This window comes from Melospiza melodia, chromosome 16 (assembly GCF_035770615.1).
Source record: "Melospiza melodia melodia isolate bMelMel2 chromosome 16, bMelMel2.pri, whole genome shotgun sequence".
Lineage (NCBI taxonomy): Eukaryota > Metazoa > Chordata > Aves > Passeriformes > Passerellidae > Melospiza > Melospiza melodia.
The window spans coordinates 13,871,904-13,886,412 of NC_086209.1; the positions used below are offsets into that span (position 1 = coordinate 13,871,904).

At 49.3% G+C, this 14,509-nt stretch overlaps 1 long non-coding RNA gene across 1 annotated transcript; it reads right to left on the reverse strand.

The window, feature by feature from the left end:
• Window positions 1–2,154: 2,154 nt before the first annotated feature.
• On the reverse strand, window positions 2,155–8,513 carry LOC134425761 (uncharacterized). Its single transcript, XR_010029758.1, has 3 exons — window positions 8,445–8,513; window positions 6,783–6,845; window positions 2,155–4,610 (listed from the first exon to the last, which is right to left on the reverse strand). It is a non-coding gene; the product is annotated as an uncharacterized LOC134425761 (long non-coding RNA).
• Window positions 8,514–14,509: the final 5,996 nt, after the last annotated feature.

The following is a 14,509-nucleotide window of genomic DNA, read 5'->3' on the forward strand; positions in this document are numbered from 1 at the left end:
ACACCTGCCAAAGTCAGTCCTGGCTCCCAACACTGGATGTGAGCTGAGGAAAAGCAAATGAGGTGGGTGGGCAAGAAGTGCAGGAAAAGCAAGACAGCGCTGGATACCACAATGAGCCGCCAGCCCTTGCCAAGAATTCCTTCTGCATCAAAGGAGGTGAACAGGAAAAGGCTGAAGGTAGATAAGGTGGCTTTTTGGGTTGCTTTTCCAGTGTTTACAGGAATCTGCAACACCTCCTTTGACTCCCACACCACCTCTAATGGAGGTACCTGGTACTGTGAGCAGAGCAATATATTCTCAGTCTTAGTAGGTGGGAAAGTTTTGGTCGGGGGAAATTTAAAAAAATGAAGATTGGTGTATAAATGTGTGAATTAGAGACTTGTTCAATGACTATCTCCTAAGCCCAGCAGCCATGCAGTGGTGTGATGATGTGCTGCACGCATTTACCTACACAGGGAACTGCTGCTTTCCAGCTTGTTTATAAAATCACAGCAAAAACTACTGAGGGAACTCAAAGACTTCTCCTCTACAGTGGTCACATGCACTCCTGATGCAGCAAATTTCACATATAAACAAAAAAACCACATCTTGCTTTATCCCACATGAACAAAGGAGTTTACCCTGGCTGCTTTGCCTGTGCTGCTGCCCCTCTGCAGACGCCTCAAAGAGTTGCCATGTGGGTCTGTGGGGGACTGGTCAGCCCAGGGATGCTCTGCAAAGGCATTTGGTGCTTTTTTTTTTCCAAGTGGTTTGTGCACAAATGCAGTAGGGAAGCCAACTTGCACACAACTTGCACACAAGCCAATTTGCCTTGTGTCAAAGGCAAATTTCTACACCTCAGGAGAAAAACTGACAGGAGCGTCCCTGGCTTCTCAGAAAGAAAAAAAAAAAAAAAAAAAAAAAAAAAAACTGACCACAACAGAAACTGCCCAAAATAAGTAAAATAAATTTTAAACCTTACACTCCACCTATAAATATCAGTAGAAACCTTTTAGAAAAAGTGATGCAAAATTAATATAAACATATAAAATTACCAACTTTATTGATCAATTTCCCTGCCAACCAAATCACTCATCAAGTTATTTTCCTGAGGGAAAACACTACAGGACTTGGCAATTAATGGCTTGACTTGTTGAGAGTGGGAATGAACCATTTTAGAAGTGGAAGAATAGCAGTGTCTGGTTTAGAATGCATGGGTTGTGTGCCCAAACACTGTGAGTTTGCCCCCTTTGAGGGCAGAGGCTTTTAAAAGCTGTTCCTCCTCATTCACAACCCCCTTACACATCCCCATGCCAGAGAGTTGTGTTCCTCCTGCCGATGCTCTGACAGCCCCTGCACAGAGCAGGAGCAGGGACTGAAGGTGTAAATCAGCAACAGGATTGTCCCCTGCCCTACAACTATTGGCTGTGATTCAGTAATTCCCAAAAATAGCTGAAAAAACAAAAGTTTGGACTTCACAGCCACCAGGAGGCTGCTGGACTGGGACTGTTAATGATGCACCATCACTGGCAGGAGGGACAGTTCATTCAGCCCACAGCAGATGAATCTTGAGCAGACAGGCACCACCCCAGCCCTTCCCAGGAGCATCCCTGACTCCGTGCTGGCCCTTGTGTGCATTCCAGCAGGGTTTGGAAGCCTCAAGTGGGGCAATGCTAAGGAAAAACATTTCACCATGGGGCTGGGACAGCTCTGGAGAAATCACTGCTGCAGTGGTGGGGCTGCAGGCAAGTCCTCAGGTGGTCCAAACCCTTTCCAAGATGGCCCAAGTGGTGCCAGATGCTGCTGGCCCTGGCAGCCCCCTATGGCAGCTGTGCCTGAGCTGGGGCAGCCTGAGAGAGGCTGGGACAGCCGCAGAAATTCAGGGAGATGATGCCTCAGGCAGCAGGGCTCCCCCCTGAGCACCCCAGGCACCGTGAGCATCCCTCCCTCCCTCCCTCTCACCCAGCTGAAGCTCTGGGCCCAGCAGCCCTTGCACCCCCCAGTGCCCCCCACACCCCCGCCCCAGGTCTGAGGGTGCGCCCAGGGCCCATCCCCATCTCCTGGAGAGGCAGGCACTGCTCCCTGCCCCTCCCCTGGGCACGGGGTACCCCCCAGCAGTGTTGGGGTGCAGCCCCCTCCCCTCCCCATTGACGACACCGAGCCCTGGTTGTTGCTGCCTCCGCAGTGGTTTATTGGGGTGGGGAGCACTGTGGGGGGGCCAGGGGGGACCCCAAGAGCCAGAGCCCCGCAGCAGGGACCGATTTCCAGCCTCACTAAAGCAGCAATGCAATACTGGAGAGCAACAGGCAATCCCAAACTCCAGTATTTACGTGCTGCTAGAGCACTGCTGACAGCTCTCCACGGCCTCCAGACCCCCTCTCTGGCCCAAACACAGGGCAAGGGCCCCCTGGCTGATCCTCTGCCAGGGAAAGGCCCAAAGAGCAATGGCTGAGGGGTGGGTATAGCATAGGATGTGGTCATGCCCATGCTGGAGAACAAAAAGGAGCTGCAAGTCCTTCCTGCCTGCAGGGCCAGACCCAGGAGCTCCAGGGATGTAAAGGATGTGCACCGTCCAAGCACCAACACATACCTGAGCTAATGAGATACATGGGAATGTGTTAGCTTCCACATCTATGATAACCAGAAGCTCACTTTCTTGTCTTATCCTTGAGGTAATGAGGCAGCCCAGAATGGTCTGTATCTCCTTGTCCCTACAAACCATGATGTGCTGCTACATCTCCTCAAAGCCCACTGAATGTTGACATTCCAAATGGTATTTTGAATATATATATGTATATATAATTTTTTTAAACCATGATATAAAGAACTGAAGAACACTCTACAATGAAGACATTTAACATGCATGCATTACCACCACAGGACAGGGGTTTTTTCTTCACAGGTGCTATCAGACAGTCTGTAACTATAAGAGAACAAGCAGTTATACAGTGCAAACAAACCAGTTTCACAAACAAGTTCAGAAATTAACTGTTCCCCCAAACCACACTTAGTATTGGGTCCCAGCAAATAACACACTTTCAGATCCAGAAGATCTATTGCTTTTGCTCCTGTGAAGAGCCTGCAGAACTTCCCAGCCTTTCCAACTGGCCTGTGGGGAAATATTACCTTGTAGTTTCCTCTTAGGTGATACTGAACATCAGGGATTTTCCAGAAGTCACAATGTTAACATTTCAAATAAATCCATATTCCAACAGTTGAACCCTGTTAAATTTTCCTTAAAAAATTTTCATTCAGCTCAATTTGACGATTTTGAGATATGTAAAAAAAAATCCTTATTTTTTAAAAGAGTAAATGATGCTTATTTATTATGTGAATGGACAAGCCTTATACGACCAGAAATTAAAATTTCTGGAATTTCATCACATTCCCAGCCTGTATGAGGGCAGGCAGGGGCTGCAGCCCTGCAACGGCAGCTGCCAGTGGCATTTACACACCAGCCTGCCTGGGCTGCACAGGAGCCCTGCAGACAGACTGATATTTTTTGTATTTCCTTTCAACCTTCCCCCCCCACCCCACCAGTTATGGGACAACTTCCTTCAATTCATTTTCTTAAAAAGCAGCATCACAAAAAAACCCCTGAACAATGTCAGAAATGACGCCCTGGGTTTGAATTCTTGTGCCATCCCCTCGTGCCCAACGCGCCACCGAGCCCCTGCCTCTGCAGCAAACTTCAAAATAGGAATCTCAAAAGCTCTTGTGACCCATGCCAAGCGATTTCACATCTGAAATCAAATATTTGCCAACCAAAAAGCAGTATATTTTCACCACTTCAGTGTCCTCAACACTGACAGCACCAGGGCCAACTCCCTAATGAGCAGCTGCTACTTGCTGCAAAGCAAACACGCACCCAGTGTTCAGCTGTAGAGCTACACCAAAACACCCCCCACAAAATATTAGCATTAATTACTGCTGCAACATTGTTTTACTTGACTGTACCTGTGCAATCTTATTTCTTTCATCTCTTCAAATGAATCCAAAAGAAAAAAGCAGCAGCAAACACGTTCAGCTTTAGAATCCATTTTGATAGTGCTTGAGGTTCACGTTTTAATTAATGTTTTTATATTTATATAAAATATTTATGTAAACCAGACTTTTAGTTCAACAACAAGGGCAAGAGCTCTCTTCAGTAAGGAGGACTTTTCAAGCAAGGGTTCAATACACCTCCACCAGCCTCTAGCACAGAGGGAAAACCAACAGTCACACCAAGTATTGGGCAAGTGGAAATTTGGGATAGGCAGTGAAATATGTATCTGAGAAAATATGCACATTTATGACATGACAGCATCAATATTTTATGCAACACAAAGTTCCATGTTTGAATTATCCCATCTCCACTTCAGCTTCTTTCAAACTTAGTTTGTGCTTTGGAAACTCAACTTTACATCAGAAATTGGCAGCTGAACAGTGTAATTTGAGTTCAGTTACCCTCTCCTAGGTATCACCTGCAGTACCCAAGAAGGGATTTGTGTGTCAGGGACCTGCATTGACCCAGAGGTGCTGCAGGTCTTTTGGAGCAGGTGGGATATGAGCTTACCTTGCCAACTCACCTCTGAACACAGGCACATCCTGCACAGCCTCTCCGGAGAGCCAGATCACTGCTTCAGTGGGAGCTACAAAGCAACAACAGAAAGGTTTGAGAGGCAATGGCAGAGAGGGGAAACTCCAGGAGAGGGGACCAGGGCAAGTTCCCTTCCAAGGCACACACAGACAGGTGCAAGTATTTTTGAAGTTAGGGAAGAAAAAAAAATAAATCAAGTTTTCAGCTCCAGATAGGGCAGACTGTGCAGCAAAGTAACCACATTGCTCCTCTCTCCATCCTCCCCTGTTACTGGCACCCTTGGCTCAGTGTGACTCTGGGCAGTGGCACCCAAGGCACAACAATCACAACCCAGGTGCTGTAGAGCAAGGAGAGACAGCCAGAAAAACCAGGGGCAGCTCTGGGCAGGTGGGAAAGGCACTGAGCACAAGCATGGCCAGCACCTTCCTCCCTACAGCAGCAGCAAGAACAACTCTACTGGTCCTGGCAGAACAGAAGCAAAGGAAACATCTTAATTGTGCTGGTTTAGGTTATGAAGCAGGCCTAGGGCAGGAGATGAGATGCAGAGAGGCTATTTAGGGGTTGATGTGGTGACATCCTCTCTCTGCCACACAGAGGCAGCATCCCAGGAGCACCTCCAGCTTCCAAGCAGCATCTCCCGACAGAACAGGGGGTGTCCTGCTTATGGGAACCCCAAACAAGAGAAGAACTGCCCCAAAAGCTCTGCCTCAATGCAAAGCACTGCAACAGCCCTTCTGCTCCATGCCTGCAGTGTGTGCACCAGCTCCTTCTAGAAATAGAAACTTCTACCTGTCATCCACGTAAGCCAGCCACCTACAGAGGTTTAATTAAATCCCCCAAATAACTGGGGAATTTGAACATGCAGAAAACCATTAATGCAATTCACAAAACAATGCAACTTCTGCTTGCCAAAGTATATTGGGCAATTAAGTAAAAAACAACCCCCCCCCACCCCAAACACACACACAAAACTAAAACAAATTCCCTCTGAAATACTGAATTCCCTTAAAATACAACCTCATCCCTCCTCACTGACACTGATCAGAAAAAAAGAGAAGGGAAAAAAAGTGAGAAGGAGCGCCATGGGGAAGGAAAGGAAATAAATTCAGGAGCCCATGACAGGACAGATTTGCATACAGAGCCATTACTGACCCACACACTTCAGGGCTAGGTGAGCTCAAAGACAAGTAAATATTGAGCATTTCCTATATCTAGAAAAAAAATAGGAACAAAAACCCCAGCTCTGCTAACCAACAGTTTTCTAGGAGACATGCACAAACAAATCCTGAAGTCATTGTTCTCATTTGAAACAATTGGAAAAAAAAAGGCATTTATTATTTTAGAAAAAGACTAAAGTAAATCATCTTATTACAGCTGAAGGTCCCAGGCACTCATCAGCGAGGCAAATTTACGGTGACAAAACGAAAATAAGGGTGTGAGTAACACCAGCAGAACACTTCATATCTGCCTGCCTCTGAAAAATCCCAACACTTTCGTTGCTGCCTCCTCCTCTTGAACAATGAGGCTTAAACAAAAGTCACGTCCGAATATTTACAGATGTGGCGAAGAGCTGGGATCAGAGCCGGTGCTTGATCGACAGCCACCACATGGCCCCAGCTCTGCCGTTCCCGTTCCCATTCCCGGCAGGAATTGCCTGGCAGAGCTGCGGGAGGAGAAGGGGCTGAGAAGGAGCCCGAGCAGAGGGAACTGCGCCAGCCAAGCCCCTTTCATCTGCACGGCACCCACAGCACGTCCCCATCACCCAGCATCGCCGCTCTGCCCGGCCACGATCGCTCCCGGGGGCACAAAACCAACGCAGGAAATAAATTTCCTGCCCGTTCTTGCCGAAGCCATGTGAGAGCGGGTCGTTCCTCACGCGCTTCATCAAAATTAATTTTTTTTCCTGGCTAATTTGCCCATAAAAGGGCCGGGGAGGCAGCACACAGCTGGGACAAACCCCAGCACGTTTTCCCTGCACCTTTCCCGTGCTAAACCACAGCCATCGACACGCTCCTAGGGGGGGCCGAACACCCGAAACCAAACTGCAGCTACAAAGGGCAGATTGAAATAATGCAAAAAATGAATTCGTTCACTTCTCTCGGGGTGAAACTCGAGCACAACATTGTTACCAGCAGGATCAGCTGTGTTTACCGAGGCCGGGGTGTTAGTGGGACAGGGAGCTACTGGTGCTTAGAAAGGCCTGTGGGACAAGACTTCAACTTACAGCACTCCAGAAAACCAGTAAAATCCACTGTAAAATCCCAGGATCCACAGTTTTTTCTTAACACTGCTGAGGAGAAGAAAAGTATGATGCTTTTTGTTACTTCCAAGTTTTAGCATTGTCATCTCATCCAGTTCTAAACAACAAGGGTCAGATTTGGAAGCCCGATTTCTATAAAGTTTATTTGTTAAGAACAGGAGAAAAAAAAAAAACGAACAGAAAACCAATTTCTTTTTTGGTCAGATGAACAATAATTCAAAACATAACAAGCACAATGAAATTTTTTTTCCGTTTTAGATTTGGGTTAAGTTTGCATGAAGCATTACTTAAAGCTTCCCTCCTATATTTCATAAACGTTTACTGCATCAGCAGCTGAGTTTTACTGTATTTCCCACCAAAGTCGATTAACTAAATACAGACTTTCAGAGTTGCCGGTGAGTTCTTTGGATTTCTTCAGAACACGAGATGATGAAACTTGGCAGACGGTCCCTCACCTACACTTAACACGCATAAGACACACAAGCAGAATTTGTTTTTTTGGGGGGAGCGATTAATGATTTAACCTCAGAAAACTCACTCTCCAAACTCAAAAAAATTGTCTTTATATACCCGATGCGTATACGGGAAAAAATATTGTATGTAGGACCAATTTCAGAGGGAAAAGTCTCAGCGCTGCGCATGTTGCTCCATCACTGCAGCTCCCAGAGAGCTGCGAGGCTGCCCTGGGAAGCTGGCCCTTGCCAGGATATTCAAATTTCCTGTACAAAGCGAGCAACCACCGAGGGGAAAAGAGAAAAAAAAGCAAAAGCTGGCTGCCAATTGAATTTTCTTTAATATTTTAAATTATTTCGGCGAATTATTCTTTGGTTACACTAGCATTATATTTTAAACGTATAAAACTATTTTCTACGTGCGGGGGCGCGCAGACTCCGCGCCGGGCCGGCAGCCCGCGTTCGCTTTAAAAAAAGAGGGAAACGGGAGAAAAAAAAAAAGAAAAAGAAAAAAAAAGGAAAAAAAATCAACCCCGAGCCCCACCTGCGGGGGGCGGGCGCGGCCCAAAAGAAAAAAAAAGATTTAAAAATTATTAATAGTGGGGGGATGGAAATTAAAAAAAAAAAAAACGCGAGGAAAAGGCACCGGGGGGTGGCGGGGGCGCCCCGCACCCACGTGGGAACCGGCCCCGCGCGCCGCTCCCGCACCCCCGGCCCGGGGGGCCCCGTCCGCCGCCCCCCGGTGCCGCCGCTGTCACCGCCCGGGCGGCTCGGCCGAGCCCCGCGGCCGCTGCCTTTGTGCCGCGCGGGGCGGCTCCCCCGGGGCGCTGCCGGGGCGCTCCCCACCCCCCGCACCACTGAAAGTTTCTTCAACAGTTTTTTGGGGAGGTGTTTGGGGGGTTTTTAAAGTTCTTCGCGCTCCCCTCGCAAAGTTTCGGCCGGGCCCGTGTCCGGCCGTGCCCCGCGGGGAGCGGCGCGACCCCGCCCACGGGGCAGCGGCGGCGGGAGGGGGTCCCGCCGAGCCCCCCCCTCAGCGCGCCCCGTCCCGCGTGTCCGTCCCGCGGGGCCGCGCCGGGCCGGGCCGTGCCGCCCGCAGCGGGGACAGGGCACGGGGGGCGCCGGCCGCCCCCCGCCGCGCCCCGGCCCCGCCGCCCTGCCCGCCCTCCCTCCTCACCTCCGAGTCCACTCGAAAATGGCGCCGAAACCGAAAAAACTTCGCAAATTTCATTGTAGGCGGCTGCAAAGGCTGCTGGGAGCGGGGGCGGCCGCAGCGCCGCCCGCCGGGGCGGGCCGGGCCGGGCCGGGCGCGGCGCGGGGCGGGGAGCGGAGCGCAGAGCGGAGCGCGGAGCGGCCCCGGCACGGCCCGGCCGTGGCTGCGGCTGTGGCTGCGGGGAGCGCCGGGGCGGGGATTCACCTGCCCCCGGCCCGGGGCTGTGAACCGGCACCGCCGCGCCCCCGCAGCCGCCGAAAGCCGCGTGCAGAGAAAAGAAACCTCAATTAGGAAAGAGTAAACAGATGTATGTAAAACACGAGAGCTGCGCGGGAGCGGTGGGAACGCTCAGTTGCGCCCTTCGTGCGAACCAGTTCGTTCCGCTGCCTCTTCCGTCGGGGGTTTATAGCCGCTCATAACCCAGACGGAAAAGGGATGATGCTTTTCCAGCCCTGCTTGGTAAAAGTTGATGTCTTATTACTCAGTGTGGCTCTGTCCATGCACTCACATGACATCAGAGCAGGACTTAAAATCATTCTCTTTTTTCCCCCATTACTGTGATGCTAAGTTCTCTACAAACGTTGATTCTCAGTCTGCGTTTCTCTGATCTGTAAGGCTTTCCCACGTCCAGCGGGCACAGCCTTATAACCTGCCCGGAGTCACACAGGAGCAGTGGGAGCAGGATTTCAGAGCCCACAGTGCACATCCTGGCTGTGCGATGGCACCGCGGCACACTCGCAGGGTGGATGGGCTCTTTTGAGACACGGTTTCTTTTAAATATAAAGTCAGAACTTGGGGAGCATGGCAAGCTCAGACCTGGGAAAAGTGATGCTGAGGCAAAATGTTCCTTTCCAAAAGGAGAACCCAGATCTGGTGGTCAGAAACGTGCAGATTTGTCACATTCATCATTGGAAGTGGTTAAAGCTGCCAAGTCTCTTGTTGGCCTGGTGGGTTTGAATTCTTTCTGCAGTTTTTATTTCTACCCCCACCCCAAACAGCAAAAAAAAAAAACCCAAACCCTGTTGCTAAATAATTGCTCTGTTCTCACAGGTGAAACAGCGAAGCTCAATTAATTCTGCTTTGTAAAGTGCTTCTGATCCTCTGATGGAAACATGTAGGGGCAAAACACTTTTATTTTGCAACTTGCAAAGGCTGATAAGAGCGATGAAAACGGAAAAGCCTCACCACTGAGGGGGATTACAGCCCCACGCTTTTTCCACTCGAGATCTTAGAGATGAGCTGATGGCTGCTGCTTTTCATTTAGAAGGGTTTTTCCCCCTCTTTTGAAAGAAACGCAATCACTACCAAGTATTCTAGAGGGACTTCATCTTTAAACAAATAATGTTTTTCTTGTTGGGTGTGCACTATTATTTTCTTAATTATTCCTGGATTTATGCCTGTTCCACCAAGAGTTTTCTCAGATGGCAGAAAGAATTGGTCTTTTTTTATTACGCTAATAGCAAAAAGTATCCCTAATAAAATGACTCTGTACATCCCATAAACTCAAATGGGACACATTTTGCCAACAATCACACCTCTTCATTGAGGCATCTTATGTGCTGCCTTTTTTTTTTTTTACTTTTTTTCCACATTACTATTGTTTACTACTCGGCCTCACTGGCTGGCTAAGTCTTGGTGCCAAAACGAAACGAATCGGGTCATTTATTTAGCACCAGAGCCCTCCCACTCACCCTTAGCATGAATGTTGAGATCTCAGCAGATGTGGTAGGGAATGAATGGGCAAAGAGATTCACCTACACAGAATCACATCTACTTGTGGGTGGCCTCTAATTAATTTGGCTTCGAGGCTCCGCTGCAAGGTAGATGGGTTAGGAAGTCTGGCCAGGAGTCATCTGGTTGAATCATACCTATTCTATGGAGAACTTCATTGTGTAGCTGTGTCTGACTCCCACCCTTGTGAGAACTAATTAAAACATAGAAAAAAAAAAGCGCCCCACACTTATTGGAAGTCAAATATAAATGTCAGCGTTTCGGATGAAATGGTATCTTGGGAGGCTCCTGCACATTTAATCAGCTGGTTGCACCATGTATATCATGGCCTCAAAAGCTGCAGTGAGAACCACGAAAGGCACTGGCTTAACATCAGCAAAAGTGTTTGCCAAGCTTGGATTATGTCACCATTTTATGATCTTGCTTTGTAAAGGGAGAATACTCTTGGGGAGAAAGGACTCGGCATGCCGGATCTACAGCGAGAGCGAGGAATGAATGCTGCTCACAGAGACTGGGGGAGGGCCAGGGGCTCTGTGTGCTGGGGTGGCTTTGCACATAGATGCTGTACAGTTGCTGCCACCAAGCAGAGATGCACCCCACGGATCACTGGGGCTGAAAGCAAAAACCCAAAATACCCCAGCAGAGCTGTTTGCTGCTTGCCCTCCCACGGGCACACCTGTGGGGGCCCTGCCTGGGTCCTGTTTGTCACTGTCCCCTGGCTCTCGGGGCATCTCTGTCCCATTCCAGGGAATATGGAGATGCTCTGAGGCCCTCTGGTTTTCCCTTGCCTCAGGATACAGACACCCAGCCAGGCTGGGGCTTGTCAGACACTCAGAATGTGATGCCCTTGCGGGGGTGGCAGCCGTGGAACTGGTTAAAAAAATAAACATCCCCCACCACACATGTGAAATGTGGCCTGCTGAGATGCTTCTGTTCCCTGTCACAGGGGTGAGCTGTGGCCACTCCTTCCGTGCTGCAGGCTGGTGGTAAAGGCAGGAAACTCTTTGAGGAGACCAATTCTGTTTGCCCAGCACAGGCCCCAATGCTGAGCTTGCATCTGCTTCTGTCAGTGCAAGGAGAATAAAGAAAAAAACTTGGAGGCTACGTGCCCTTTGAGGAGGGCTGTTGGTGGGACAAGTGACATTGGAGGGGACATACAGCTGAAGAGAAACACCTCTTCAAAAGCAGCCCCTGGGGTCTGGGAGCTGTGCTGCCATGCTGCCCTTGCTTTCCTGTTGCTGCAAGAGCCTTGGGCAGCCCGTAGTCCCTGCTGCTGGAGCATCCTGCCCAGCCTGGAAACTTTCCACCGCTACTGGGCTCATAAATTGTGCTGCTTCTGGAGGAGTGTCTAGCCAGCTCCTGACTGCATCCTAACACTGGCCTTAGCATGGGCAAGGGGGTCCCTGTGCCTGCAGGGGCTGTGTAGGGCACAGGGAGAGCAGGTGGGCAGCCTGGGGTGCCTGGGACAGTGGAAAGGACCAGGTGTGGGTACAGCCACAGCATTTTGTGCTTCCCAATGAACAGAATGATGGTTCCTGGTGTGCAGAATGGGGACCAGGGTCTTTTATTTATTGCATTACCCCTCTAGCACAGTAAACTGCCCATCCTGAGCTCTGGCTTCTGCACTAACCCTTCCTCCAGCCTTTCAGTCCCTTGTGACCAGACTGAACAGTGGGTTAGTGCTTGGTTTCTTTCCATGTCTCCTTCATCTGCCCTTGTGCACCAGCCCTGGCATTCTGCAATTCCCCCAGCTCTGTGTGTGGTGTGACAGTCCCAGCCTCGGCTTTCCGGGCACCCTCAGCGCTCGCAGCCGCCTCAGGCGCTCTGCAGTGTGGAGGACGGGTGTGGCGGCCATGCCGATGGCGTTTTGGCAGCATCTCCCGCCTTGCCTTGGCTCACAGAGTGCCCGGAGCGTAGCACTGTCTGGACAGGGATTTCACTGCCTGCCATCCAGGCTGCCAGCACAGCCTTGTCACTGCAATTTGTCACACGTGTCTGGTGTGTGCTGGGATGATGGAATTGCTCCTTGTCTGGCGTGAGGAGCGGCCGGGCCTTGCTGGGCCTTGCCGGGCCCACACGCGGCTGTGCCGGGCCCGTGCTCTGCTCCTGAGGTGTGAACCAGCACTGTGACATTCCCTCCCATCACCTCCTTTCTTTCACTAGAGTTGGGTTATTTTTGTAGAAAATATCTGGCTTTTATTGAAACACTAATTATAAAGGATCTTTTTGTTGTTTGGAGATGGAAACCTTCAGCAGAGGCACCAGCTCTCCAGTCCTCCCCTCCTTGCCTTTGCAGTTATTTGCTGTATTTATTTACTGAAAAATGTGCTGTATTGCCTGACATTTTTTGGTTATCAAAATATTTTGATTATGTGCAGGGGAGGGGGTGGGTTGATAGCACGGCCGACATCTCGATAGAAAACTGCCTGTAAAACATTCTAACTAAACTCAGGGCGGGGAAGAGTGAGATATTCCAGCCTGTCCCAGGCAAGCCCTTGGCACTGCTGCTGTGACCTGGCTGTTCAGAGCCTGGGCTCAGCTCAGAGCCATTTCCCTGTATATTTCTGCCTCTTTTGTGAGCTTTCCCCATGGATGCATCAACCACAGCAAGCATGGAAAGGAGGGCAGGAGAGAAGGTGCTGCTGCAGGATCACATCCCAAAATCACTGCCCAGGTTTTCCCATGGAGTCTGAGAGGAGACAGAGGCAGGATACAAAAAGCAAAGGTCAAAAAAGCAAAGGGACGGAAGTTGCACATCAAGGTCACTCCAGAAAGGGCTGAAGCACTTCCCACTTTTTTCCCTCTGGCAGAAGTGTTGTCTTTGTGACATGACCACCAGCCCATTGGCTGTGGGGATGTCTGCTGACTCTGCCCTTGAGCAAATGCCATCAGCAGAAGATGTCCCAACTCATGAGTGAAGAGCTGCTCACATCTTGAAAGCAATTTTTGCATTTTGATTTGAAATAACATTGAGCAATTATCTGTTACAGCAGCTCTCCAGCTTCTGCATGCAAAAGTGTTTACAATTGTGAAGATCAATATTTATCAGCACACAATAATTTTGTGTGTTCCTGTGATTGTTCTGAATGTAAACAAGCTCCTCTGACTTCCCCAATGCCAGCACGCTTAAAACTTTTTCTGACTCGTGTTACCAAACCTGCAATTTGTCATTGATACAGTATTCTGTCAGAAATACAGTGCTGTGGGCATGTACATATAAATATTGTACTCTCTTGGCAAAGCCAAATGTCATGATAGGATAATGTGTTATTTAATACAGAGCTGTAGATTAGACAAGGACATTTGCAATACAAACCAGTCCCAACATCAGACAGTTGCAAAAGTTATTGTTATGCTGATACTGTAGGAAAACTGATATTTCTAGCTGAACATTTTATGTATTGTGCTCTGTGACCGTCCCATGGACCTCTGCCATATGACACTTAGTCTTAAATTATACTGTCCAAGAGCCATTTTGTACAATTCAAGGCAATAGCTCCAGGAGGAACTCGTTAGGCGTGCAAGGAGTCTGAAATGGTGGGTTAGTGGTTGTCTTTAGATGCCCTTGGCCCTCCTCCTAGGAAACATGGTCTGGCTCCTAGCTTTTTACCTGGAAAATGTAATTCCTAAAGGCTGGGTCCTAGAACAGTCCAAAGAAAACCCAAGCAGTGAAGCTGTGTGTTTCAGAGAGATGGGCTGGGCTTGTTCAGGAACAAGGGTTCAAATGCTGGGGAGAGCCCAGCACACCAGTCCCAAGCTCTCTGACTGCTGGTGTTTCCCTGCTTTCCCACCCTGGGATGGAATGGGGAGGCTTTGGGAAGTGTCATGCAGCTCTCCAGCCCAAGACCACTTGCTTTGGTGTCTCTTGGACCCTGCCTAGGGAAAGTTTATCTCAGGGGGCTTTAGAGGGACCCAGCTCCCACAGAGGTTTTGATTGCTTTTGAAAATCCCGGGTTTTGTTGATGCTACTCCTGGAAACTGACATTTTTTTCTGAAGTGAGGCGTTGCTTTCTAATAAGGCATTTTTGAACTGGTGTAACCATTTTGTGCTGATCCCAGCTGCTTGTGCTGTGTTGCAGGGGGGGAAGGAAATCATGGCGCTGGGTGTGCAGGTTGGCTGTGCTCCAGTCATCCCATTAGCAGAGTTTTAACAGGAAGACAAGCATTGCTCCTGGGGATATACATTAATTAGGTTTCTGTATGGCCAGGGCACAATATACCTTCACACAAGCTTTTTACCCTAAATTGCTCAGGTTTTTTTAATTACTCAATTACCTTGAGTTGCACCTGCTGTACAA